Source organism: Onychostoma macrolepis, chromosome 03 (genome assembly GCF_012432095.1).
Source record: "Onychostoma macrolepis isolate SWU-2019 chromosome 03, ASM1243209v1, whole genome shotgun sequence".
Lineage (NCBI taxonomy): Eukaryota > Metazoa > Chordata > Actinopteri > Cypriniformes > Cyprinidae > Onychostoma > Onychostoma macrolepis.
The window spans coordinates 45,757,201-45,783,449 of NC_081157.1; the positions used below are offsets into that span (position 1 = coordinate 45,757,201).

Below are 26,249 nucleotides of genomic sequence, written 5' to 3' on the forward strand. Positions count from 1 at the left end.
TAATTTTGTTTGGTGGTTTAATGAGAGGATTATTTAATGTGTCATCACCAGTGGAGTTAACTGAAACTTAAAAATATTCAAATATATATATATATATATATATATATATATATATATATATTAGTGGTGGGCATAGATTAATTTTTTTAATCTAGATTAATCTCACTGTAATCTTGGAATTAATCTAGATTAATCTAGATTAAAATGGCTCATTTGAATTCTGCCAAGTAGATAAGTAAACAACTAGCAGTCATCAAGAATTTAATATTGATAATAACATTGAAGACATTGTATGATTATTCCTTAAAGATAAGGTTTTAATAGTTTTAGTAGTAGTAGCCTATTACGTTCTGCCCAATGTCTTCAAGTGAAACCGAACTTTTATTTTGACGGGTTGCCGTGAGGATAGTTTTTCTCAAATGAAACGCTCGAATGCTCATGAAGTGACTCTCAGAGCAGTTCTGGAGATGTTGTTCATGTATTTATGTCCTCATTTAGTGAGACGACAGACGTTAATATCGCCGCAAGCCTCACGCGGTCTTCTGTATGAGTAGTGAACAAACCCGCGCGTCTGCGCCATACATTAACACAGAGACACACAGAAGTCATATTTAAATAGACGTTTTGCGGCTTAATATTTACAAATAGGGTGGGAGTGTGCTCACTTGTGTGTGCGTTCGTTGTTTCTGTGTGTGTGTGTGTGTGTGTGCGAACCGGGGCGGAACTCCGCTGTGCGCGCGATACAGAGAGCGCGACCATGTAACGTAGAGACAGAAATGACTTGCCGATTTCCATTGGGAAGCTTCTTAAAAATAAATTTCCCCTGAAGCAAACCCGGCGGCTTCATAGCTGCATCCATGTTAGCACGCATACACACAGGTTCAAGACTCGTTCTCGCCCCTACAGTGCAATTCTGCTAGGTATACATCCGGCTAAAATATCAAGGTGAAAGTCATCATAGCTTGCGTAGTATAGACCCAGCTCCCAACCCAACTTTGAGAATAGATTAACGGCGATATTTTTTTTATCGCCCGATAAGAGTCTCACGTTAACGCAGCACGTTAACGCCGATAACGGCCCAACACTAATATATATATATATATATATATTGTTAATTAAAATCAAGCTGAAATAAAAGAAATAATATTAGATCAAAAAACTAAACATTTTGAAAATAAGTTAAGTTGAAGTACTAAAATTGTTCGAACTAAATTTGAAGTAGATATAAATGGAAATATTATTTTAAAAAACTAATAAAAAATACAAAAATGTAACAAAATTACTGAAAAAAAAACACTTAAAAATTAAATTGAAAATATAAAAAATAAAAGCTAATAAAAAAGTGAATAAATACAATATAAATAATACTAAAATTAGCATTTTTCAGTGTCTTTGTGAAGCTACATCTCACAGAAACTCATTTCAGTTCCTCACAATTTTGAGAAATATCTATTTGTCGCCACCGGTGTTGTTATTGTTACCAAAATCAAACTACCCTCTGACGCATCGTGGTCACTACAGTGGACAGCTATTTGGAAGCCATTTTGAACCATTTAAGATGTAGCATCATGTCCCAATCACCACCTGGCGAACCCCCAAAGTGTTGTCTACGATTCCATTTAATTGTTGTCTTTTTATCTATTTTTTTGGTTTTCAGATATTGCATAATATATTCAAAATGGCGGCGAGAAAAGGGGATGCACCGTGTACCTCGGCAATAAGTGTTAAATAATTTTATTCTCAGAAAACCAGACAGGTACAAAAAATATTTTTCAGTTAAATAGGATGTCAGAAATAGTTTCATCCAGATTTTAACAATATTTTTCTTGTACATTTTTTTCCGTGACAGAAAATATACCTGTCCACTGCAGTAGACGTCATGCACCAAAGGGTATAATTCTGCCTATGGGCCTATATATAGGTTGTGCCTTATTTGTATGTTTTATTAAAATTATGATATAATTTAAACTTGAATGGTTATATTGAACAGAAATATTAAATAGTCTTCAGATTGTATCATTTATTTATTATATTTATCATTTCAGCTTGTAGTGAATTGGTGGGTTTTTGTTAAATGTGAGCCAAAATCATCACAATTAAAAGAACCAAAGACTTAAACTACTTCAGTCTGTGTGCACTGAATTTATTTAATACACGAGTTTCACAATTTGAGTTGAATTACTGAAATAAATGAACTTTTCCACGACATTCTAATTTATTGAGATGCACCTGTATACTGTATGAGTGCAGATATGTGTGCAAGATTGTGTTCGAGTGTGTGGTGGGAGGGTGTGTGTTTGTATTTGTGCTCACGCATGTATGAATAGCCCACCACACACTGCCCCACACACCCCTGGTCCATAGACACACACTCTTACGTTTTGTTTGTTACACTTTACATTTCTGTGCCGTCATGACATAGCTTGTTGTTATTGAATGTTCTTATGTGTATTCATACCATTTTCACGTAGTAAATATTTTAAAGACGGGTTTTTTAAAACTACCCATTAAGTTCTATTGATTTACTTTTTATACATTTGATTGATGTATGTAATTCACTCAAAATATAATATATTGACAAAAAAAAAATAATTGGCATGATTTTTCACTTGTTTAAAAGTAAAAAGAAACATGTAAAAAAAAATATTACTTTGTGATTTAATAATTCATGCATCAGAGGGTTAAAAGTTTTCGGTAATTGAAATTAAGTTTAAATAAATCAAAAATTTAGATAAAAAATTCTACAAAATATAATAAAGATGACAAAAGGACAACATCATATATAATATAATTTATAATATTCAATTGAAAAGTGAAAATAAGCAAATTCTCAATAAAATAAATACTATATAAATAACAGTAAAACAACACTGATGGTCAGTTCTAGAGAAAAATGTCCTTGAAACACATGATTTAAAGTAAAAAAAGAAACGTAAATCGGGTCATGTTTATCTGTATAGTGCTATTTACAATACATGTTTGTTTCAATATCAGTAGATTTCCAGTAAGTCATCATGACAAATGTATTTTTAATAGCTGGCTTGTACGTTTTTGAGTTGAATCTCTCACTTACTGTAACTCACATCAGGAAAGGCTAGATTATTCTCACTAATGAATGTAAGCCGAGTGTGTTAATGTTTCCATCCAGCTGTTTTATTTACTTACCACTGTTTAATCGCATTTGGAACTTGTTGAGTGTTCATTTTAGACTCTGCTTGCATGTTTATTTCCTTTCATGCATATTCATTTCTACCTTTTCTTACACACTCTTCTTCTTCTTCTTTTTTTGGCATCCTGTGAGCCAGAAACACAACATGCGTGTGTTTGATGTCCATCTGAAGCAGGCGGAGGAAACGTCAGTGGGCCCGCGGCGCTCCACTCCTCTGTGTGCGTGTGTAACATCACTTACTCAAGCTGTGTGTGTGTTCTTGTTTTAATGGTCCACCTGGACCCAGTGGGTCGGTACGAGCCGCCTGCTCTCTCGCTCGTTCGCTCACTCAGTCCACCTGCAGTTACTGTTGGGCACGATACACGCTCACACACTCATGTCATTTGATGTGGTTTCTCAAGAATCAGCTTACATATTTTGTTTGCTTTGAAGACTGTACTCCCAACCACACACACACTCCACTTTCTCTCCCACTTCATCGCTCTTTTATCCTCCGCTCTGTTTGAAGGTTGTTGGAATGTGATCTGATAGCGTTAATATCACTGCTCACATCTCACAGGAATGAGATTTTGATCTGCTGTGCTGCTAAGAAAATCTGAACCTAGTGGCCACACCCCTCCATTATGATTGACATTTGTAGCCAGTGGCCACCCCCCACTGTTTTGATTGACACCTGAACCAGCGGCCACACTTTTCCGTTATGATTGACATCTGAGGCTATAGTGGCCACACCCTTGTGTTTTGATTGACACCTGACACTGTGTCTACACCGCACACGGTGCGACACAACACGACAAAATACTACAGAACCCATTATAATCAGTGATGCTGTCTAAACTGGATCCCAGACAGTAAACTGCTGCCTTGTTCTGACACAATGGCGTACTGACACAAAGTTCAAATGATTTATAGTGGTTGCTTTGTCGCATCCAGTGTAGACACCGCACCGCAACAACTGTTGCATCTAGTGTAGACACGGTGTGAGGTTAGTGGCCACGCCTTTCTGTAACGATTGACACCTGAGGCTAGTGGCCACACCTCTCTTATGATTGACACCTGAGGTTAGTGGCCAATGGCCATGCCTTTCCATAACGATTGACACCTGAGGCGAGTGGCCCCACCTCTCTTATGATTGACACTTGAGGTCAGTGGCCACACCTCTCTTATGATTGACACTTGAGGTCAGTGGCCACACCTCTCTTATGATTGACACTTGAGGTCAGTGGCCACACCTCTCTTATGATTGACACTTGAGGTCAGTGGCCACACCTCTCTTATGATTGACACTTGAGGTCAGTGGCCATGCCTTTCTGTAATGATTGACACCTGAGTCTAGTGCCCACACTCTTCCCTTATGATTGACATGTTGCAAAGCTCCTCCATTACAACTGACACACATATACATAGCGGGAAAGATTTCTAATGAATGAAACTTTGTTAATAGCCAGTATTGATTTAGCATTTTGCTAACCTAACAGCACTTTTTTTTTATTTAATTAATTAAAAAATCAACACATAGAAATACTGATTTTTTTGAAGGCATTTGATCAATTGCTGTTTTATAGCCCGGGATTGTATTTTAGTATTATCTTTAGCTTTCATGAGAAATAAAACAGGCCCAAATTTCACTAGTCATCATCCAGTAAGAGTTTAGAGCTATAAATTAAAATGAATGTTGAGAGCACCTCTAATCATTGGATGAGAAATGTTTGAGTTCATATTGAGATCTCTGGCTTTTGTGTCTTAGAGAAAAAACTGAGATATTAAAGAGATCTTCTTTGTGATTTTTCTTTCCTATGGCTCGCTCTCTCTCCATCAGTGTGTCTACATTAGCAGCTCGGTCTCCTGGAAAGACAGACCAGACGGACAAACAGGAAGCAGCTGTTGCCAGGGAAACAGGCTGCGGAGCGTGGGAGAGATTGTGAGGTAAGGAAGGAGAACAAATGAAGGAAAAAATAGATCGAGGGAATGAAGCCGAGCTGGAGAGATCTAATTAAATTCTGACAGCGAGGGAAAAAGGCCATGTGTGTGTGTGTGTGTGTGTGTGTGTGTATACCTGCGTCTGTAGCTGGGAATAGATAGAATGACGCAAGGTGTGACAACATAATCCAAACCCTGGCAACTAGACCTTTATAGATCTATCTATCTATCTATCTATCTATCTATCTATCTATCTATCTATCTATCTATCTATCTATCGTTCTCTCTCTCTCTCTCTCTCTCTCTCTCTATCTATCTATCTATCTGTCTATCTCTCTATCTCTCTATCTATCGTTCTCTCTCTATCTATCTATCTGTCTGCCTATCTGTCTGTCTATACATCTGTCGTTCTGTCTGTCTATCTATGATTCTACCTGTCTATCTATCTGTCTGTTATTTATTCGTGACATTTGCAGAAACAATGAGTTATTCATAGTGGACTGGAGCAATGGAACATTTCTGACAGACAACATGGAAAAATTTCAGTGGTAAAAGTGGAATTAGGAACTAACACCCCTCCACAAGACTACACTTCACACACGTTCACACATACACACATGCATACACCCAACCAGACACGTACACACACACTCAAGGTTTTGAGAAACAGCAGTCACACAGTTCAAATCGTACGTCAATGAAGCTCGATGTTGCTTAATCCTCCTCTCAAACCATAGGAAATTACATCATAGCTTCTCTGGGCCTCCCAATTGGCCAATTATCATCAGAGGAAACATCTTAAAGATTCATATGGAGGAGAAGATGGAAAAAAATATCACATACAGACACACACTTAAGTTTCCACACAGGAGGCAGTTAAGGGAAGTAGATGTCGTATTGTGTGTTTACTCATGTTGAGCTGGCCAGAGGATTTGACAGCACCATCTTTCCATCTCAGATGGACGGAACGGATGTAAATTAATACGTTTTGACCCAGTTATAGTTCATGTATTTCTAATAAGTTGTAATCATGTTTTAAAGTGATCTGGCATTTTTCACTTTTTAATTACTTTGCGTTTAAAAACAGAGTTCAGAGACTTCTATAATTTAATACCAACAAAACACTTTAATATCACAAACAAACAATATTTTGATTAGCATGATGAAACACAAACATGTTGTGAAACATTATTATAATTTTAAATAACTATTTTCTATGTGGATATATCGCACAATTTATAAAAATATGCAAAGCTGAATTTTCAGCAGTCATTCCTCCATTTTTCAGTGTCACATAATCCTTCAGAAATCGTTCTAATATGCTGATTTGCTCATTTGTTTAATGCAATAGAACCAAATCTATTAGATTATGTGTATTTGGAACTTCTGAATAGCGAATTTCACAGAACTAGTGATAGACGATAAGATCCTGGAACAAACTATGTGTATTTGTGTAGGAAAGTCTAATGTGTAGGCCTATGTGTGTGTCTATTCAATACTGTGGGGGTTTCCTTTGCTTCTTACTCACCACTATGGTAAAAATTTAAGCACACACATTGTCCTACTGGACCACCGTGAAAGCAGGTCAGACCTCTTTGATGGCGAGACCACATAGAATCTCTTTGTGTCAAACACAAACACAGTTAACCGAGTGCATACCACAGATTTCTAGTGTTTTATGTAAGATGAATTATGATGACATTAGTTAGGCTATGTTTTCCAATATTAAAGTTGCCTTTGCACATAGCCTAAAGAATGGAAAGTAAAGCTGTCCGTTGTGATGGAGGAGGAATTGTGGGATAGCCTACATTATGATGTTTATTTTAATGCTTTAGGTGTTATTTAACCAGATAGGCTATTGAGACGTGTTTGATCTTGTGTCCAGAAAACTGGTAATAAATCAGGAATGTGAATGAGGATCAGATTAGGACTCTTCCTTTCATGATAGACAGACACAGGGGTGTTAAGTGTTTGTAATTTTCGCGGGCTGTGAACTGAATTCCTTTCCTCTTACGCGCGCCTGAACCTCCTTCCCGCGTAAACGCTCCCGTCAATCAAAGCGGAGATAAATGGCGCTCCGGTTTTTGCGCCGGTTTGATGTCGTTCTGTTTCAAGCGGAGCGTGTGAGTGTGTGCGGGTGTTTCGGCATGTGTCTCCATCTGTCAAACGCGGTGTTTATCCGAGGCTTCTGTGTCTTTGTGAGTCGACCGCAGCACGTGTGATTCAGATCCGTGAGTCATGTAAGAGCATCGCTGCTGTGGTCACTTCAGCAATCTGTCCTCCGGAGAAAGAAAGAAAGAAAGAGAGAGAGAGAGAGAGAGTTTTGCTCCACAAACAACCACGGACGGTGTGTTTGGGGTTCTGAGAGGGGCCCGAGGGGGTTACTGCAAACTGAATTTTCTCTTAATTCAGATTTCAGTCAATCTACAAAAAAATCTACAACTCTCCTGTTATAATCAGCGAGGCACGTTCTGCACTCCAAGTGAGCGACATAACAATTCTGATTCACTAAGCTGTTTACAGTGCAAGTCCCATTACATTTGTGAGGTAAAATTTATAAATATTTTATTTCTAGGCATATATACATAGACCTTTGATTGAGGTATATTGTTGTAATGAGCAGTGTCTGAGGTATAATATTCTGCTAATGTGCACTGTTGATAGCGAGTAGTTAAACTGAATAAAGTCGAGTCACTTTCTACATGGTAGGCTACTAAAAATGTAACCATGTAATCATGTAACCATGTTTAACATGATCCTAGGTTAAAGGGAACATTATCAGAGCTTTGGCTGACATTCTGGCAAAGCTCTCCTCAAGTTACGAACAATATAGGCCACGTTCACACAGCAGCAAAATACGGTTGTCAGTCCTGTATTTGAGTCCTTAATACGGTTACGTTTACACACAGTTTGGTTATTTAAAAGTGTGACGACCACATTCTGTAACCGAACTCAGTAACTTTACAGTGACGGAGAAATGAGCTGTGTGTCATCTGAAAGTTTCAGATCCAGTCAGTTTTCCAGAGATGGTTTTGTAAGTTGCTGTGTGAACGGGACATTTCGAGACTCACACCTGTAAAGAAAATGCAGCTTTCAATCCCAAAAACTGACAGTATGAACGTAGCCATATAGTAACGTTAATGGAATGTTCGCATTCGCATTGAAGTGTGGACTGTGAAAACAGGCTTTTCAAAAACTATGACACATGTTTAGTCATGTGACACATATTTTACCAATAGATAACTACGTTGATACCGGTATTTTGCCTGTTATGTGCTATTCACTTTCACACTATTGCTACAGATGTGTTACTTTGTACACTATTCAGATCAGGCCCTTTCTGACGGAGCATGCTGCACAACTTCTTGTCCAGGCCCTTGTCATTTCTAGGCTGGACTACTGCAATGCTCTTCTGGCTGGACTTCCATCAAACACAGTCAAACCTCTACAAATGATTCAGAATGCGGCAGCACGACTGGTCTTCAAGGAACCCAAAAGAGCCCATGTTACACCTCTCTTTATCTCATTGCATTGGCTACCAGTCACAGCTCGCATCAAGTTCAAGACACTGATGCTTGCTTATAGAACAACCACAGGCTCAGCACCCGCCTACATGCACTCACTATTAAGAATCTACATCCCCTCCAGAAGTCTGAGATCTGCTAGTGAGCGACGCCTCGTGGTACCATCACAAAGAGGCTCAAAATCACTCTCCAGAACATTCTCGTTCACCATTCCTGGCTGGTGGAATGATCTTCCCACCCATATTCGGAGTACTGGATCCCTGTCAATCTTCAAGCAACAGCTGAAAACTCATCTCTTTCGACACTACTTGACTTCACCCTAAACTCTTTCTCCTTATTTATTCCTTCCCTTGCTAGCTTGTACTTATTTAAACAATGCCTGAGACTTGGTGTTACAAGCACTTCGTTTGTCGGATTGCCTCTTCAAGATGAATCGCTTTATGTATTCCCCAAATTGTAAGTCGCTTTGGATAAAAGCGTCTGCAAAATGACTAAATGTAAATGTAAATGTCATATCACAGTCCTGCAAAGATGACAGAAAATTTACTCGCGATTGCTGTTTGCAGCAAAACATGAGGACACTTGCGTTTAAGATCAGATATAAAATTGTGCATGAGTGTGTCGCATCAGTGAATGTGAGATATTTTCCTAAATAAAATGATCCTGCCAGAATAATTGCATGAAAACGTATCATGTTGTCAGTCTTCTGTTGTGTGTGTCATATGTTCCTGCCTTGTTAAGTGTGATTATTAGTTAATTCTTGTCCAGCTGTGTTTTAGTAATTATCTTTGATTATCCTGTGTATTTATAGTCCTGTCTGTTCAGGTAGTGTTGGTCTGGTTTACTTGTTATTCCCCGGTGTTCCTGTCTGTGTTAACCTTGCCTTGTCTTGCCCTGCCTTGTTTGGATTCATTAAAGACTGTTATTTGAGTTATCCACGTCTCCTCGTTCCTCCCTGCTGTGTGCGCACCGTGACACACGTACAGTATGTTCATGACCATCTGTATTGTCTCAGTGAGCTTTTTGAGGTTTTAAGCAAATGTTTCTGTAATGTTTGCAAATGGAACGTTCCGTTAACATTTGCATTACCAAGAGAAAATGTATCTTTTAACGTCGCATTTAAAAAAACTGGATGAAAAACTGGATGTTTTGAGCATTTTGAGAAATAGCATTTTTATAACTTAATGGGACGTTGGCAAAACACTCTTAGAACAAATTTTGGTAGCTAAGATTTACCCAAATCCGAAATCAACAGTCCCATCAACCAATCAGCTTTCAGAGGTAAATTTAGGACTGTGATTGGTGTCTTTCTCAGGCAAACAATTTTGCGTCCCTGAACAATCATCTAAAGTAAAAACAAAAGAGAAAGTAGAGAAAAGAGTCATAATGGGAAAGTGAAAACAGATGGATGAACGGTGGTTTTCAGACAGCTGAGATTCAGCGGTGCTGGATCATTCTGGGAAACGGACAAGTGTGTGTGTGTGTGTTCGTTTTCTTCTCCCCCATGTGGATCAATAGAAATCTGAAGTCAATTACACACACAAATATTCCATTTGAGCAGATCTCTGATTGTATTGTATAGAGCAGCTGCAGTGCGTCTGTAATGAAGAACATCTCGCTCAGGGAGTGGAAATGTAAGGCACACTCGTCCATGACTCACTCAGGCACACTGTAGGAAAACCTCACCACACCAGAGGATGTTGTGTGTGTATTTTTGTGCATTTGAGTGTGTGTGTGTCGGTTGCAGCTGTGCATTTAGTTTTTCAATAAATAACTGTGGCACTGTTCCTCCTGCAGTTAACGGAACAGATTACTGTAATGTGTGCTGCGCTTTTGGCTGCTTTTGAATTTATTTTACTGGAATGGCTATAAAGCTGCCTGGTTTCCGTCATTAGCTCAGGATGTGTTGTGGTTTGAATTCAGAGATGGTGTTTAGATGATTACGGGCACAACAGAGGAATAAACGCTCGCGTCTGTCTGACAGCCAATAGCTGGACGGGGCTTGTGTTGATGCCTCTCATTTGCAACATGAATTGACAAGTGATAAAAGTTGGTGTTTTTGTCCCATCGAGCTGTGACTGTGCTGATCAACAGCATGATGTCTTCCCTTCTGTCTGTCTATCGTTCTGTCCATCCATCTATCTACAGTGGGGCAAAAAAGTATTTAGTCAGCCACCAATTGTGCAAGTTCTCCCACTTAAGATGATGAGAGAGGCCTGTAATTTTCATCATAGGTATACCTCAACTATGAGAGACAAAATGAGGGGGAAAAAATCCAGAAAATCACATTGTAGGATTTTTAAAGAATTAATTGGTAAATTCCTCTGTAAAATAAGTATTTGGTCACCTACAAACAAGCAAGATTTCTGGCTCTCACAGACCTGTAACTTCTTCTTTAAGAGGCTCCTCTGTCCTCCACTCGTTACCTGTATTAATGGCATCTGTTTGAAGTCGTTATCAGTATAAAAGACACCTGTCCACAACCTCAAACAGTCCAACTCCAAACTCCACCATGGCCAAGACCAAAGAGCTGTCAAAGGACACCAGAAACAAAATTGTAGACCTGCACCAGGCTGGGAAGACTGAATCTGCAATAGGTAAGCAGCTTGGTGTGAAGAAATCAACTGTGGGAGCAATTATTAGACAATGGAAGACATGCAAGACCACTGATAATCTCCCTTGATCTGGGGCTCCACGCAAGATCTCACCCCGTGGGGTCAAAATGATCACAAGAACTGTGAGCAAAAATCCCAGAACCATATGGGGGGACCTAGTGAATTTGTCCATCTGCCCATCATCCATTCATCATTCATCTGTCCATCTAACCATCATCCACCCATCCATCCATCCATATGTCCATCAATTCATCCATCGTTCATCTGTGCGTCCATTTGTCCATCCATCCCTCTGTCCAGTTCAATTTCATGCAGTATGTTTCTGTTCTGCTGCAGTTCAGTTTGCTCTGATGCTTCACAAATCACTCAGCTCAGCTCTTTGAGCACCAGCGTTTAGCACATGATCAGGATGAATCACGAGTTGATGTTTGCGCGTGTCCAGTGTGTCCGTCACCCGCGGTGACCCGAGCACAACGCGGCTTCAGTCTGAGTGCTGGGTGGGTCGCGTGTGGGCTCTGACCTCATAAAGCACACGTGATAAGCGGCTCTCTAATTGGCGCTTGTGGATTGTGCGGTTTGCACGCTGACCGAATTTGTTACACAACAACACCAGCCGCAAATATGCCATAAAAGAGAGAAATAATGAGGCTTTGATGGTTTCAGCAGACGTGAGCTACAGAAATAGGACCAGCTCCAGAGAGAAAGCGGCTCCCGTTCTCGGCCATGTGGCTTTTAGTTTTCGGTAAATGCCTTTTTAAGAGGGTCTGTTCCCACAGCCATCTGGGAGGAAGCGGAGAATAAAACAACAGCAACAAAGATAAGATGTGTAGAGTGCCTACGCATGAAGGAAATCACTGATGGAGCGTTTGCAGGAATGTGTAACGTTCAGTGTGAGCGTGTGGAAAGAAATGTGTCAGATTGAAATCAAGAAGAAATGCAGCAAATTCAGTTTCTTGAAACACAACTACACCTGTCTGTTTGTGAATCTCATTGGTCAACAGATACCTATAAGAGCACAGGGCTGAAACTGACATTTTTATCAACTTGGCAGAGCGTCTTTCAATATCCCTACTGAAACTGATGAATTTGCATTAAATTCTAGGTTTTAGTTTCTGGTATAAAACAAATGTCAGCAGCCTTTTTGGTGTGTCAGGTTAAATGGTTATAGTTTTTATTTTTTTTACATTTCTAAGAGCTAATGTAGCTCAATAGTATACAGGTGCTGGTCATATAATTAGAATATCATCAAAAAGTTGATTTATTTCACTAATTCCATTCAAAAAGTGAAACTTGTATATTATATTCATTCATTACACACAGACTGATATATTTCAAATGTTTATTTCTTTTAATTTTGAAGATTATAACTGACAACTAAGGAAAATCCCAAATTCAGTATCTCAGAAAATTAGAATATTACTTAAGACCAATACAAAGAAAGGATTTTTAGAAATCTTGGCCAACTGAAAAGTATGAACATGAAAAGTATGAGCATGTACAGCACTCAATACTTAGTTGGGGCTCCTTTTGCCTGAATTACTGCCTCAATTCGGCGTGGCATGGAGTCGATCAGTCTGTGGCACTGCTCAGGTGTTATGAGAGCCCAGGTTGCTCTGATAGTGGCCTTCAGCTCATCTGCATTGTTGGGTCTGGTGTCTCTCATCTTCCTCTTGACAATACCCCATAGATTCTCTATGGGGTTCAAGTCAGGCGAGTTTGCTGGCCAATCAAGCACAGTAACACTATGGTCATTGAACCAGCTTTTGGTACCTTTGGCAGTGTGGGCAGGTGCCAAGTCCTGCTGGAAAATGAAATCAGCATCTCCATAAAGCTTGTCAACAGAAGGAAGCATGAAGTGCTCTAAAATTTCCTGGTAGATGGCTGCGTTGACTGTGGACTTCAGAAAACACAGTGGACCAACACCAGCAGATGACATGGCAGCCCAAATCATCACTGACTGTGGAAACTTCACACTGGACTTCAAGCAACATGGATTCTGTGCCTCTCCACTCTTCCTTCAGACTCTGGGACCTTGATTTCCAAATGAAATGTAAAATTTACTTTCATCTGAAAAGAGGACTTTGGACCACTGAGCAACAGTCCAGTTATTTTTCTCCACAGCCCAGTTAAGATGCTTCTGGCGTTGTCTCTGGTTCAGAAGTGGCTTGGTAGCCCTTTTCCTGAAGGCGTCTGAGCGTGGTGACTCTTGATGCACTGACTCCAGCTTCAGTTCTCTCCTTGTGAAGCTCTCACAAGTGTTTGAATCGGCTTTGCTTGACTGTATTCTCAAGCTTGCGGTCATTCCTGTTGCTTGTGCACCTTTTCCTACCCAAATTCTTCCTTCCAGTCAACTTTGCATTTAATATGCTTTGATACAGCACTCTGTAAACAGCTACACCTTTCAGTAATGACCCTCTGTGACTTACCCTCTTTGTGGAGGGCGTCAATGTTCGTCTTCTGGATCATTGCCAAGTCAGCAGTCTTCCCCATTATTGTGGTTTCAAAGAACAAGAGAGACCCAGAATTTATACTGTAGGGATGGTCATTTATTCAAACTCAAATGTAAATATTCTAATATTTTGAGATACTGATTTTTGACTTACATGAGCTATAAGCTCTAATCATCAAAATTAAAAGAAATAAACATTTGAAATATATCAGTCTGTGTGTAATGAATGAATATAATATACAAGTTTCACTTTTTGAATGGAATTAGTGAAATAAATCAACTTTTTGATGATATTCTAATTATATGACCAGCACCTGTATACCTTGAACTCAGTGTAAGTTATAATGGAAAAAAAAAACATGCCAAATGCATACATGTAAAACTTAAGTATGTTGCAAAACATACATTTTATTTATTTTAATACTTTTTATTCAAAATTATTTATTTATTAAAATCTAAATTGATTTTTTAAATTATTTTAATTACATATCACATAGAAAGCTAAGTTAATCTTTTTTTAATTAAAAAAACATTTATTTTAATTTAATTTATTTTCTGTAAATTTAATCATAGAAATTCAATAAATGTAATTTATTTATATATTAAGTTTAAGTTTATTTTATAAGTTTATTTTTAAGTTTATAAATCAAATGTGATTTATATATTTTAATCACATTTAGTTAGGAAGGTAGTTTCGTCTCATTTTTATTATTTATTTTAATTAATTTGTTATTTATTTACTTTTTAATCAAGCTTTACTTTAAATCAAATTTACTTTTAAATCAGCTTTTTTTTAAATTATTATTCATGTTATGTTAATTCATCTTTCTGTCAAATTTCATTTAATTTTTAACCAAATTGAATTATACAGCATAATCTTATTTTTGGCTGATTTTGCCTTTTTTTTTTTTTTTTTTTTTTAAATAAGACATAAAGGAGAAGTACGTTGCGAAACACAATGCATTACGACCTGCATTAAAACGTTTTGACAGGAAGAAGATATGTAAATTGTTCTTAATTTTTTATTTGTTATTAAGTTCTGCCCTTCAGAAGCTACATAGGATGTTTACGTTTTGCAGAGAACCGAAACATGTTTTATTCAACATGTATAATACAACAATGTACAACAATATACAACATGTAAGGTGTATGTAAACGCATGTCCTAATCTGTATGTACGGTCAGCACTCACGTCCATGTTAATGTACTGTACTTGTTTAGAGTTTCTCTCTGTCCTGACATGCTCATATTCCATCAGATACAGCCCAGATTATGAAACGTCTAAATATAGAAGCACTTACAGTGCTAACAAATGTGTGTGTGAGTGTGTGGAGTGCTTTACTACAGTAACTAGACAAGAGCAGGTGCGGACCTACAATCACACACAAACACACACATTAAAAACAACACGTGTGTTTGAAAGTCACTGAACCACTGAGAAAGTGTTTTGGCCTCGATTGTGAACATGACAGGGCAGAGCAAGAGAGAGACGGGCTTTGAAACAGAAAAACTGATGACTCACCAAGCTTCCCAAAACCCCCCTCCCTCCCTCCCTTCCCGCCTTACGGGAAACGGAACGTTTTCCTTTTTTTCCCTCTCGCTCCTTCACAGGGAGAAAAGCTCTTTTGACAGGCGTCGGGGTCACGCGCTGGCCGAGTGTTTGTGTGCGGGACCTTCGTCTCTCTGCCGCTGCAGGGGTCCGGGGCTGTTAACTGTGAAGAATAGTGGTGTGTGTGTGTGTGTGTGTGTGTGTGCATTGCTCACTTCAGAGGGTTTCAATCTTTTAGATGCCACGGACCCACAAAAATGATCATCCTCATCCTAACATTTACAAGGCAGCTATATATTTTCATATATAAAGACAAAAAATTTAAAAGTTAATTACTTTGTAACAATTTATACTGTGAAAAAATAATATTATGTGTAATATATGTGACCCTGGAGCACATAACCAGTCTTAAGTAGCACAGGTATATTTGTAGCAATAGCCAACAATACATTGTATGGGTCAAAATGATCAATTTTTCTTTTATGCCAAAAATCTTTAGGACATTAAGTAAAGATCATGTTTCATGAAGATATTTTGTTAATTTCCTACCATAAATATATCAAAACTTCATTTGTTTTTATTAGTAACATGCATTGCTAAGAACTTCATTTGGACAATTTTAAAGGCGATTTTCTCAATATTTGGATTTTTTTGCACCCTCGGATTCCAGATTTTCAAATAGTTGTGTATCAGCCAAATATTGTCCTATCCTAACAAACCATACATCAATGGAAAAAAATGTACCCTTTATGACTGGTTTGAAAACAAATCTGAAAAAAATCAAAATATTGAGAAAATATAGCCTTTAAAATTGTCCAAAGAAGTTCTTAGCAATGCATGTTACTAATAAAAACAAATGACGTTTTGATATATTTATGGTAGAAAATTTACAAAATATCTTAATGGAACATGATCTTTACTTAATATCCTTATGATTTTTGGCATAAAAGAAACATCGATAATTTTGACCCATAAAATGTATTGTTGGCTATTGCTACACATATACTCGTGCTACTTATGACTGGTTCTGTGCTCCAGGGTCATATATAACAAATAAAAAAATATATTTTCGAATTACATGAAAAATGTTGGATTTCATTTTGAGACCTTTCTGAAACACCACAGAAGATTACAAACTCTTTTTTTCTCTGGAAAGAAAACAACAACAAAAAAAAAACATCAGGAGACCTACACTAATGTCTCCATGTAATCTCATATCTGTCTAGGAGATGTGTTTATATTGCCAGTGAACACAGCTGCTTGTTGAATAAAGTCCTGTTTAGTGACTGGGGTCGCAAGTATTCCAGCAGATCTAATTAGCGTTGCTCTTCAGAGGCGGGACGGTGGCTCTGTCATAAATAACCCACACTGACACTTGGACTTTCCGTTTGAAGTCGGTTTGTTTGGCAGCCTGTTGTTTAACTGGGTTTAATTGAATCCTTTTGACTCCTGAGAGAGCTTGTCCAGCAGGAGGGAAACTTAGGGGATTTCACCCGCATTTCTGAGCCATGATGCAGGACAGCAGCCAATGAGATCTGACGACTCATGTAAACACTGAGATAACTGATCCCAGAACAGACACACGGCTGCTAGTCTGAACTCAGATAATGTAGTAAAATACAGAACAAACATGAGACGGTACAGGACAGCTCAGCACAAGCACAGCAGCTCATGTTCACCTGGAGCGTCTGTGACTGATATCAGCTGGGGTTAGTCATCAGGTCAGCAGGTTAACCTGCCATTTGTACTAGTCTGTGCCTGTTTGAGCAGATGTGTGAAGGTAACTGAGGCTGACAGAATGATGTGTGTTATGTCATGTATAGCTTTATTTTCTAATCACAATAAGATGCATAATAACACAATACAATACACAATATAACAAGTGTTATGTATCATTCAGAATTTGAATGCATTTTTAATTTCAATAAGTTCCAAATCATCTCCTGAATTTAAGTTGAATTTGAACTGTTGACACAAAAGATGTACAATTACATTTTAAGTGTAAAATAGACTGAAATATATCATATATGGTGATAATAATAATAATAGACAGACAGACAGACAGACAGACAGATAGATAGATAGATAGATAGATAGATAGATAGATAGATATGATAGAAATAGACAGACAGACAGACAGACAGACAGACAGACAGACAGACAGATAGATAGATAGATAGATAGATAGATAGGACAGAAATAAACAGACAGACAGACAGACAGATAGATAGATAGATAGATAGATAGATAGATAGATAGATAGATAGATAGATAGATAGATAGATAGATAGATAGATAGGATAGAAATAGACAGACAGACAGACAGATAGATAGATAGATAGATAGATAGATAGATAGATAGATAGATAGATAGATAGATAGATAGACAGACAGATAGATAGATAGATAGATAGATAGATAGATAGATAGGATAGAAATAGACAGACAGACAGATAGATAGATAGATAGATAGATAGATAGATAGATAGATAGAAATAGACAGACAGACAGACAGATAGATAGACAGACAGACAGACAGACAGACAGACAGACAGACAGACAGACAGACAGACAGATAGATAGATAGATAGACAGATAGACAGATAGAAATAGACAGACAGACAGACAGACAGACAGATAGACAGACAGACAGACAGACAGATAGATAGATAGATAGATAGATAGATAGATAGATAGATAGATAGATAGATAGATAGATAGAAATAGACAGACAGACAGACAGACAGACAGACAGATAGATAGATAGATAGATAGATAGATAGATAAGATAGAAATAGATAGATAGACAGATAGATAGATAGATAGATAGATAGATAGATAGATAAGATAGAAATAGACAGACAGATAGACAGATAGATAGATAGATAGATAGATAGATAGATAGATAGATAGATAGATAAGATAGAAATAGACAGACAGATAGATAGATAGATAGATAGATAGATAAGATAGAAATAGACAGATAGATAGATAGATAGATAGATAGATAGATAGATAGATAGATAGATAGATAGATAGATAGATAGATAGATAAGATAGAAATAGACAGACAGATAGACAGACCAAAAAATATTCAGACACTTTGACCTGACCATGTTTTGCTTAAGTGTTTTTCTTTAATTGCTAATGTGACCTTTTCACACCACAGCCTGAACAAAGTGAAGCATTGCTTGGTAATTGGTTGACCTACATTGGCATTATCTATTGTGTACTTAAATTTAACAGCTGACAGCTATTTGACCAAATTCATTACATGCCTTTCTATCAAAGTTATCTGACATTATCAAGATGAATTTGTTCTGACACAGTTTAACTCTGAGTTATTGTCATATTTTATTACAGTTTTCTAAACTATAGCGAATAAACTGTGATAATGTGAGAAATGTTGAAGGTGTCTGAATAAATTTTAGTTTGACTGTAGATAGATAGATATAGACAGATAGAAAGAGACACAGATTAACCTCTGTTTGAACCTTTACTCAGAAGTCAGAGGTCACAGCAGTACTGATAAGTCACAGGTGTGTGTGTGTGTGTGTGTGTCACCTGGTCTGGACTGCAGTCTGTAATTACACACACAGGTGTGCGACGCCTGCAGACTGTCACAAAACACTGTACTGTTTTTACCATAGTGACTGTTGCTAGGGTTAGTTTCTCGCTTACTTAAAAGTCCTGTCCAGGAAATTACATAAAACATTAGAAATTTTGCTGAAATCTCTCATTCTGTGTAGGAACTAACACAGTTTTAACCTTAAAACCTTGGTTTAGCCTTTATATATTAAGTTGAAGACATGACAAACAGAAGCACCACAAAATGCTAAATACATGAACAAGTGAATCATTTGTTTTTCTGAATGAACTGACTCCCTTAAAAGAATCAGACTTGCCAGTGCTGTTTAAAGTAGCGTGTTTGATTATAGCCTCAGCTCACATGGCTGCAGTTACGGACCTTTCAGAAGCTGGTCGCGTGTGAATGTTGTGAATAATGTGCTGTGATGTTTAGCTCTCGGCTGAGCTGCAGATGTGCGGCTCTCAGCAGCTTTTCTCGTGTCTTTGTCTCTTTCTGATGCTTCTGTGTCCAAGTAGGTCAGAGTTCTGCTGCGGCTTTTCCTGACCAAGCACTTCTGTGTCCAAACTCACAAACACAGCTGGATAACAGCAGTGCAGGCAGGCGATAATGGTGACAGCACGAGTTGACAGTACAGTGAGTGCCTTTTTTAATGTGCATATATTAAGTTGATGTTTATATAAGAGTACTGAATGCATAATGAATCCTGCAGATTTTCACTAGTGATTCCAGGCCAAAATCAAGATCTAGTCTGATTTACTTGGATTTTTCAGGAGCATGAAACCGTGGGAACATCATAAGACATGGTTGGTTCTGATAGATTTCACATTTCTACATGAGTGGCAGAAGCACAGAAAGTGCAGTGTCAGATCATCTGGGCCACTTGTGCTGAAACTCTGGCCATGCTTATGAATTCCTTATAGTTTCTAGGCCGAAGTTCTTCTGTGTGGAAACAGAACCTGATTTTCCAAAGTCGTCATTAGAAAATTTCCCACTGAGCTGCTGTCGGTTTCCGACGGGACGCTCCAAAGTCTGTGAGCAGGACAGCACTCATGTCAGAGTGACCAAATGAAGTCACTTTGTGCATGCAGACAATACTCAGACATGCTCCCTGTCCTCTCTCTCAAATGTAGCATTGGAAAGTCTGATCATAGTCCAAATCAGAATCAGAGTCCAAACAGCTGATAAAAACATCACAATAATGACAAGTAATCCACATGACCCCAGTCCATCAGTTAATATCCCGTGAAGTGAAAAGTTGCGTGTTTGTGAGAAACAAATCCATCATTAAGATGTTTTTAACTTCAAACCTTTGATTCTGGCCAAAATGAGTCCGTAATTCAAATTAATGCTCCCTCCAGTGAAAAAGTCTCCTGTTGTTCTCTCACATCAAAATCCACCTACATCCTTGTTTAGAGCTGTTTTGGACTGTTTTCTCTTGTAAATCTGTGCAGATTTCTCTCCTAATTCAGATTAGACAACTTTTTCACTGGAGGCAGCTTTATTATGGATAATAGATTATAGATTATAGCTGGAAGCAAGAGTTTGATGTTAAAATGTCTTCGTGATGGATTTGTTGCTTACAAACATGCAGCTTTTCACTTCTCAAGACATTAACTGATGGACTGGAGTTACTTGTGGATTACTGTGATGTTTTTATCAGCTGTTTGGACTTTTAATTCTGACGGCACCCATTCACTGCAGAGGATCCATTGCTGAAAAAGTGATGTAATGCTGCATTTCTGTTCTTCTAAATAGTAAATGAGTATAAATGTTCCTGTTTAAGTTTGATGCTGTCACCCTAATTTTAATAAAAAATGTTGTGCTTGAAAATACATTTGATTAAAAGAGAGATATTGATATTTAAATAGTTTCAATGCATTTAGCTACTTTGTATTAGTAGCTTGTACTGTAGCTAATTGCTTTACATAAAAAGAAAAAAAAAGTGTGTTTGTAAAGCTAATTGTAATTTCCAGAAGTGTCAGTAACACTGGCACCAACTCAATCCACTGTTGCGGCTCTTAAAGCACATTATAATTATGAGATTAGAGCAGCATATGTTGTTTGGAGGCTAATTTGTGTTAATAGGCCTTTATTTAAAGTGTGTTTGTGTGTTAGTTTGGGTGTGGAAGCATCAACACGGGTGTATGCGAGCAATTAAAAGCTTTGCTAGATTTGGTTTGCAGGCTTAATTTATAATCCAATCTAACTGACCTTAAAGGGTCAAGAGTGCATGCAGTGATTTAGGGAGGTGAGTTTTTCAGGTACTGGCGTGATCCTGTCTGGACTCACCTATTTATTAAATAATGAATTTATTTATGTCTGTGTTTTATGTTGCGGCTTTTATTTTGCTTAATTTCAGGACAGCAGGTTGGAATGTTGACTTTTATTTAATAAAAGAGGATAGAAAGCAATGCATTTATTCAGAAAATATGCATTCAATTGATCAAAAGTGACAGTAAAGACATTTATACTGTTACAATAGATTTTCATTTGAAATAAATGCTGTTCTTTTGAACTTTCTATTCATCTGTGGATCCTGAAAAATAAAATGCATCACTGTTTCTACAAAAATATGAAGCAGCACAACTGTTTTCAACACTGATAATAACCAGAAATGTTTCTTGGGCAGCAAATCAGCATATTACAATGATTTCTGAAGGATCATGTGACACTGAAGACTGGAGTAATGATGCTGATAATTCACATGCTTTGATCACAACAATAAATTACATTTTACAATATATTCACATAGAAAACAGCTATTTTAAATTGTAATAATATTTCACTGTTTTTACTGTCTTCTTGGTCAAATAAATTCAGCCTTGGTGCACTAAATGACTAAAATAATCACTGAAAGAACTGATCAGGAGACTGAATCAGATTTGAAAACTTCACAATACATGTGCACCCACAATCCCGTGCTGCTCACGACACACAGTGTGGCTGTCATGCGCACATGCTACATATGTGAAGCGAGTCACCAGATGCTTGAATCTTGTTTATTGTGTGTGTGTTTTCATATGTGAACAATAGCAGCAGTGTCGTGTCGCCGCGGCCTACAGTCCCATCTGAGCATCGCAGGCTTTGTCCATAATGACAGAGACACGTGTTGGGAGTCTCCCAGAAAACACGCACACACACATCCACCCATGCAGTGATAGCACATGGCTGGTGCAAGCTGACTCACCACAGGCCTTGTGTAAGCGTGTGTTTAGATGTGCGGCTGACACAGATGCCACTGCAGGAGTCGATATGAGCGAAGAGCAATAAATAATGTTTGAGGAATGAAGCTCACCTGGTCCGTCTGACACACCTGTCTCATCTCCTCTTGCCGGTAAACTCTGCACATGAGCTCGCCATCTATCGCACTGTGACTCACGATGAATCATATTTTTGAATTATTTCATCTTAGGGCTCTTCTGTGCCTGATAAGATCCAAAACAAACAACAAGCTGCAATCTCTGAGGCTGTGAATCTCACACGGTTGAGCTGTGTTAGTGCAAGCCTAAATAAATGGGTTTATTTTGTGTTATTTTGGTAGCAGCATCATCATCGCTTCCATCACAAATTTTTTATTATATAGTTACAAATGAATCCAAATTAAGTAATTTTAAAGCTTTTAATTTTATCCACTACTTGCTAAGGTTTTGCAGGTGGTTGCAACATACATTTGCAAAGTATTTACCATGGTTTTTAACATGTTACTGTGTATTTGCTAGGGAGTTGGGTGGTTTTTAGGGTGTTGCTATGCTGTTGCTAAAATATTCTAAGTTGCTAGGGTGTTTTGGGTGGTTGCCAGGATAGTGTTATACAGTTGCAAGGCATTTAACATGGTTTTCAATGTTACTATGCGGTTGATGTTGAGTTTCAGGTGGTTTCCAGGGTGTTGCTATACAGTTGTTAAGATATTCTACATTGCTAAGGTGTTTCATGCAGTTGCCAGGGTAATCCTGTACAATTGGACAGTATTTAACATGTTACTATGGGGTTGCTAAGGAGTTTGGGTGGCTTCCAGGTTGTTGCTATGCAGTTGCTAAGATATTCTATAAGGTGTTTTGGGTGGTTGCCAGGGTGACGTTGTACAATTGGACAGTATTTAACGTTACTATGGGGTTGCTAGGGATTTTGGGTGGTTTCCAGGGTGTTGCTATACAGTTGTTAAGATATTCTACATTGCTAAGGTGTTTCATTCAGTTGTCAGGGTGATACTGTACAGTAGACTCTGTGCACAAGCGTAGCGACGAGCTTCCACTATCGCCAGAAGTCGGGATATCAGTTTCCGGTTTTCATTCGCGTCGCCCAAAATGTCAGTATTTACTAGATGTCTCCGAGATCTGCCAAGTAGAATCAGCGATGTCCATCACATCATTAATGCCTGGTCCCCTGCTCCAATACACAAACGAAACAAGGGATTCAAAAGCATATGCCTATCAAGTTATATGCACAAATAGTTTAATCTAATGTGTTATTTCAGCATCTAGCGGCTAAGCTAGCGACATGTTCATTTTAGAAGCTTTTCTTTCTCAATTTTAAACGCAGACTTTTTTTTTGGTGTCAATTGTATTATCAATGGTATTAAACATCTCCCCCTCTCATTTTCTAATTAAGATCAGGGCACAGGTGAAGCATTGTCTGGTCATTGTGCTACAGGTCCATGATGAGGAATGCTGAGAAAACTCACAGTTCGAGTGTATGGTGAAGCTAGGATTGATAAACCCACATTTATAAGCTTGTTAACGTTACTTTAATAACCCGGCGTTTCTAATGTCCTGGGGATTTTGCCAAGGTAATCTTAGCAGTTGCATAGCAACACCCTGGAAACCATCCAAACTCTCTAGCAACCCCATAGTAATGTTAAATACTCTCCAATTGTACAAAATCACCCTGGCAACCACCCAAAACACCTCAGCTATGTAAGATGTCTTAGCAACTGCATAGCAACACCCTGGAAACCACCCAAACTCCCTAGAAACCACATAGTAACATGTTAAATACTTTCCAGTTGTACAGTGTCACCATGGCAACTACCCGAAACACCTTAGCAATGTGGAATATCTTAACAACTCCATAGCAACACCCTAGAAACCACCAAAACTCCTTAGCAACTACATAGTAGCATGTTAAATTTTGTCCAATTGTACAACATCACCCTGGCAACCACCCAAAACACATCAGCAAGTAAAATATCTTAGCAACTGCATAGCAACACCCTGGAAACCACCCAAACTCCCTAGCAACCACATAGTAACATGTTAAATACTTTCCAGTTGTACAGTGTCACCCTGGCAACTACCCGAAACACCTTAGCAATGTAGAATATCTTAACAACTGCATAGCAACACCCTGGAAACCACCAAAACTCCCTAGCAACTGCATAGTAGCATGTTCAATTTTGTCCAATTGTACAACATCACCCTGGCAACCACCCAAAACACCTCAAAAATGTAAAATATCTTAGCAACTGCATAGCAACACCCTGGAAACCACCCAAACTCCCTAGCAACCACATAGTAATGTGTTAAATACTTTCCAGTTGTACAGTGTCACCCTGGCAACCACCCGAAACACCTTAGCAATGTTGAATATCTTAACAACTGCATAGAAACTCCCCGGAAACCACCCAAACTCCCTAGCAACCCCATAGTATCATGTTAAATACTTTCCAATAGGCTCTGTGCACAAGCGTAACGACGAACTTCCACTATCGCCAGAAGTCGGGATATCAGTTTCCGGTTTTCATTTGCGTCGCCCAAAATGTCAGTATTTACTAGATGTCTCCGAGATCTGCCAAGTAGAATTAGCGATGTCCATCACATCATTAATGCCTGGTCCCCTGCTCCAATACACAAACGAAACAAGGGATTCAAACGCATATGCCTATCAAGTTATATGCACAAATAGTTTAATCTAATGTGTTATTTCGGCATCTAGCGGCTAGGCTAGCGACATGTTCATTTTAGAAGCTTTTCTTTCTCAATTTTAAACGCAGACTGTTCGTTTTTTTTTTTTTTTTTTTTGGTGACAATTGTATTATCAATGGTATTAAATATCTCCCCCTTTCAGTTTCTAACACTTTCTGCTAGGATTGATAAACCCACAATAATATGCTTGTTAACGTTACTTTAATAACCCGGCGTTTCTAATGTCCCGGGGATTTTGCCAAGGTAATTCATGTTTAATATAACTCTTAAAGTAGTATGTAATGAAAACAGTGGCTAAAACTGGCAGGTGAGTTTACCTTGCTGGTCCCCATTCGGGTTACTGCATGCATTCTTGTTCATGTTATAATCATATTACTTATTATAACTCGGTGTTCCTGATGTTCCTAAAGATTCAGCCAAGGTCATTCATGTTTAATGTTACTCAGATCTAATGAAAACATTTACAGTAGGCAGGTAAGTGGTGGCAAAAAAATTAAGCGTTTTTAGCTGGAATGGCTTTTTGTTGGATATCAAAATGTTTTTGAAAAAAAGTGGGCAATACTAGAGGTTTTATTTTGTTTATCATTGTTATTGTGTATATAACATCGAATATTTAATTGTGCATTACCTTATTTTTGCATTTAGATTACCTTCGCCTTCATCTCAACACTCGTTTAAATATAGTCTTCAAAAACACTGATAATTTAGTAACAAGTTAAATCACTTTTTTTTGAAAATTTCAGAATATATATTATAATATTGTGATGTTAAATTCACTTACAGATAATATTAATAATTTTAATAACAGGCCACCTGAGTGTACTTAAAAGAGAGCCCAATGTCATGACTATGATTCTTAACAAACAAGGACAATTTTTAAAAGTACACTTTATAATAATGTCAAATTAAAGTTTCTGGAATAATTGTGAAATTACATATAAAGATAAAGATAGATTAAGTGGTTCAACAAAAGTACACATTTTCATTTAATTGCAATTAACGTGCAGTTAAGTGTCCAAAAGCATCACATGTTGTTACAGTTAAGTATATTATTTTAAATTATTTCCATAATAAGTACTTTTAAAAAAGTATGCTAAAGTGTTCTTAAATGGACCTGTAGCACAATGACCAGACAATGCTTCACCTGTGTCCTGATCTTTATTAGAAACTGAGAGGGGGAGATGTTTAAGGCGAGACACTGCAGGTGAATAGGGTAAATTTTTTTACTAATAGTTATCACTTTACTTACCTAGTAGATTGATTACATTCATAATTGCAAACATTTTTTGTATTACAAGTTTTCTAAAATGTTAGGTTTAAATATGCAAATGAGGCATTATTTAATGAAATATGCACTAATTTGCATACATTTCTAGTACAAAAATCTAAACACTGGATTAAGTCAGTTTCAAAATTCTTGTTTAATTTTTTTGACATATTACAGTCAAAAGTTTTTACAGAGGGAATTTTGGGTATCTCATTTTGTCACTCCATAATTCAGAAAATACTTAGA

General features: G+C 37.7%; 1 long non-coding RNA gene across 1 annotated transcript in view; it reads left to right on the top strand.

The window, feature by feature from the left end:
* Positions 1-2,552: 2,552 nt before the first annotated feature.
* LOC131536215 (uncharacterized) overlaps positions 2,553-26,249 on the top strand; it is a 38,982-nt gene continuing 15,285 nt past the window's right edge. Inside the window, exons 1-2 of the long non-coding RNA XR_009269896.1 lie at positions 2,553-3,387; positions 4,989-5,095. This is a non-coding gene — a long non-coding RNA (uncharacterized LOC131536215). The remainder of the gene's footprint in view (positions 3,388-4,988; positions 5,096-26,249) is intronic.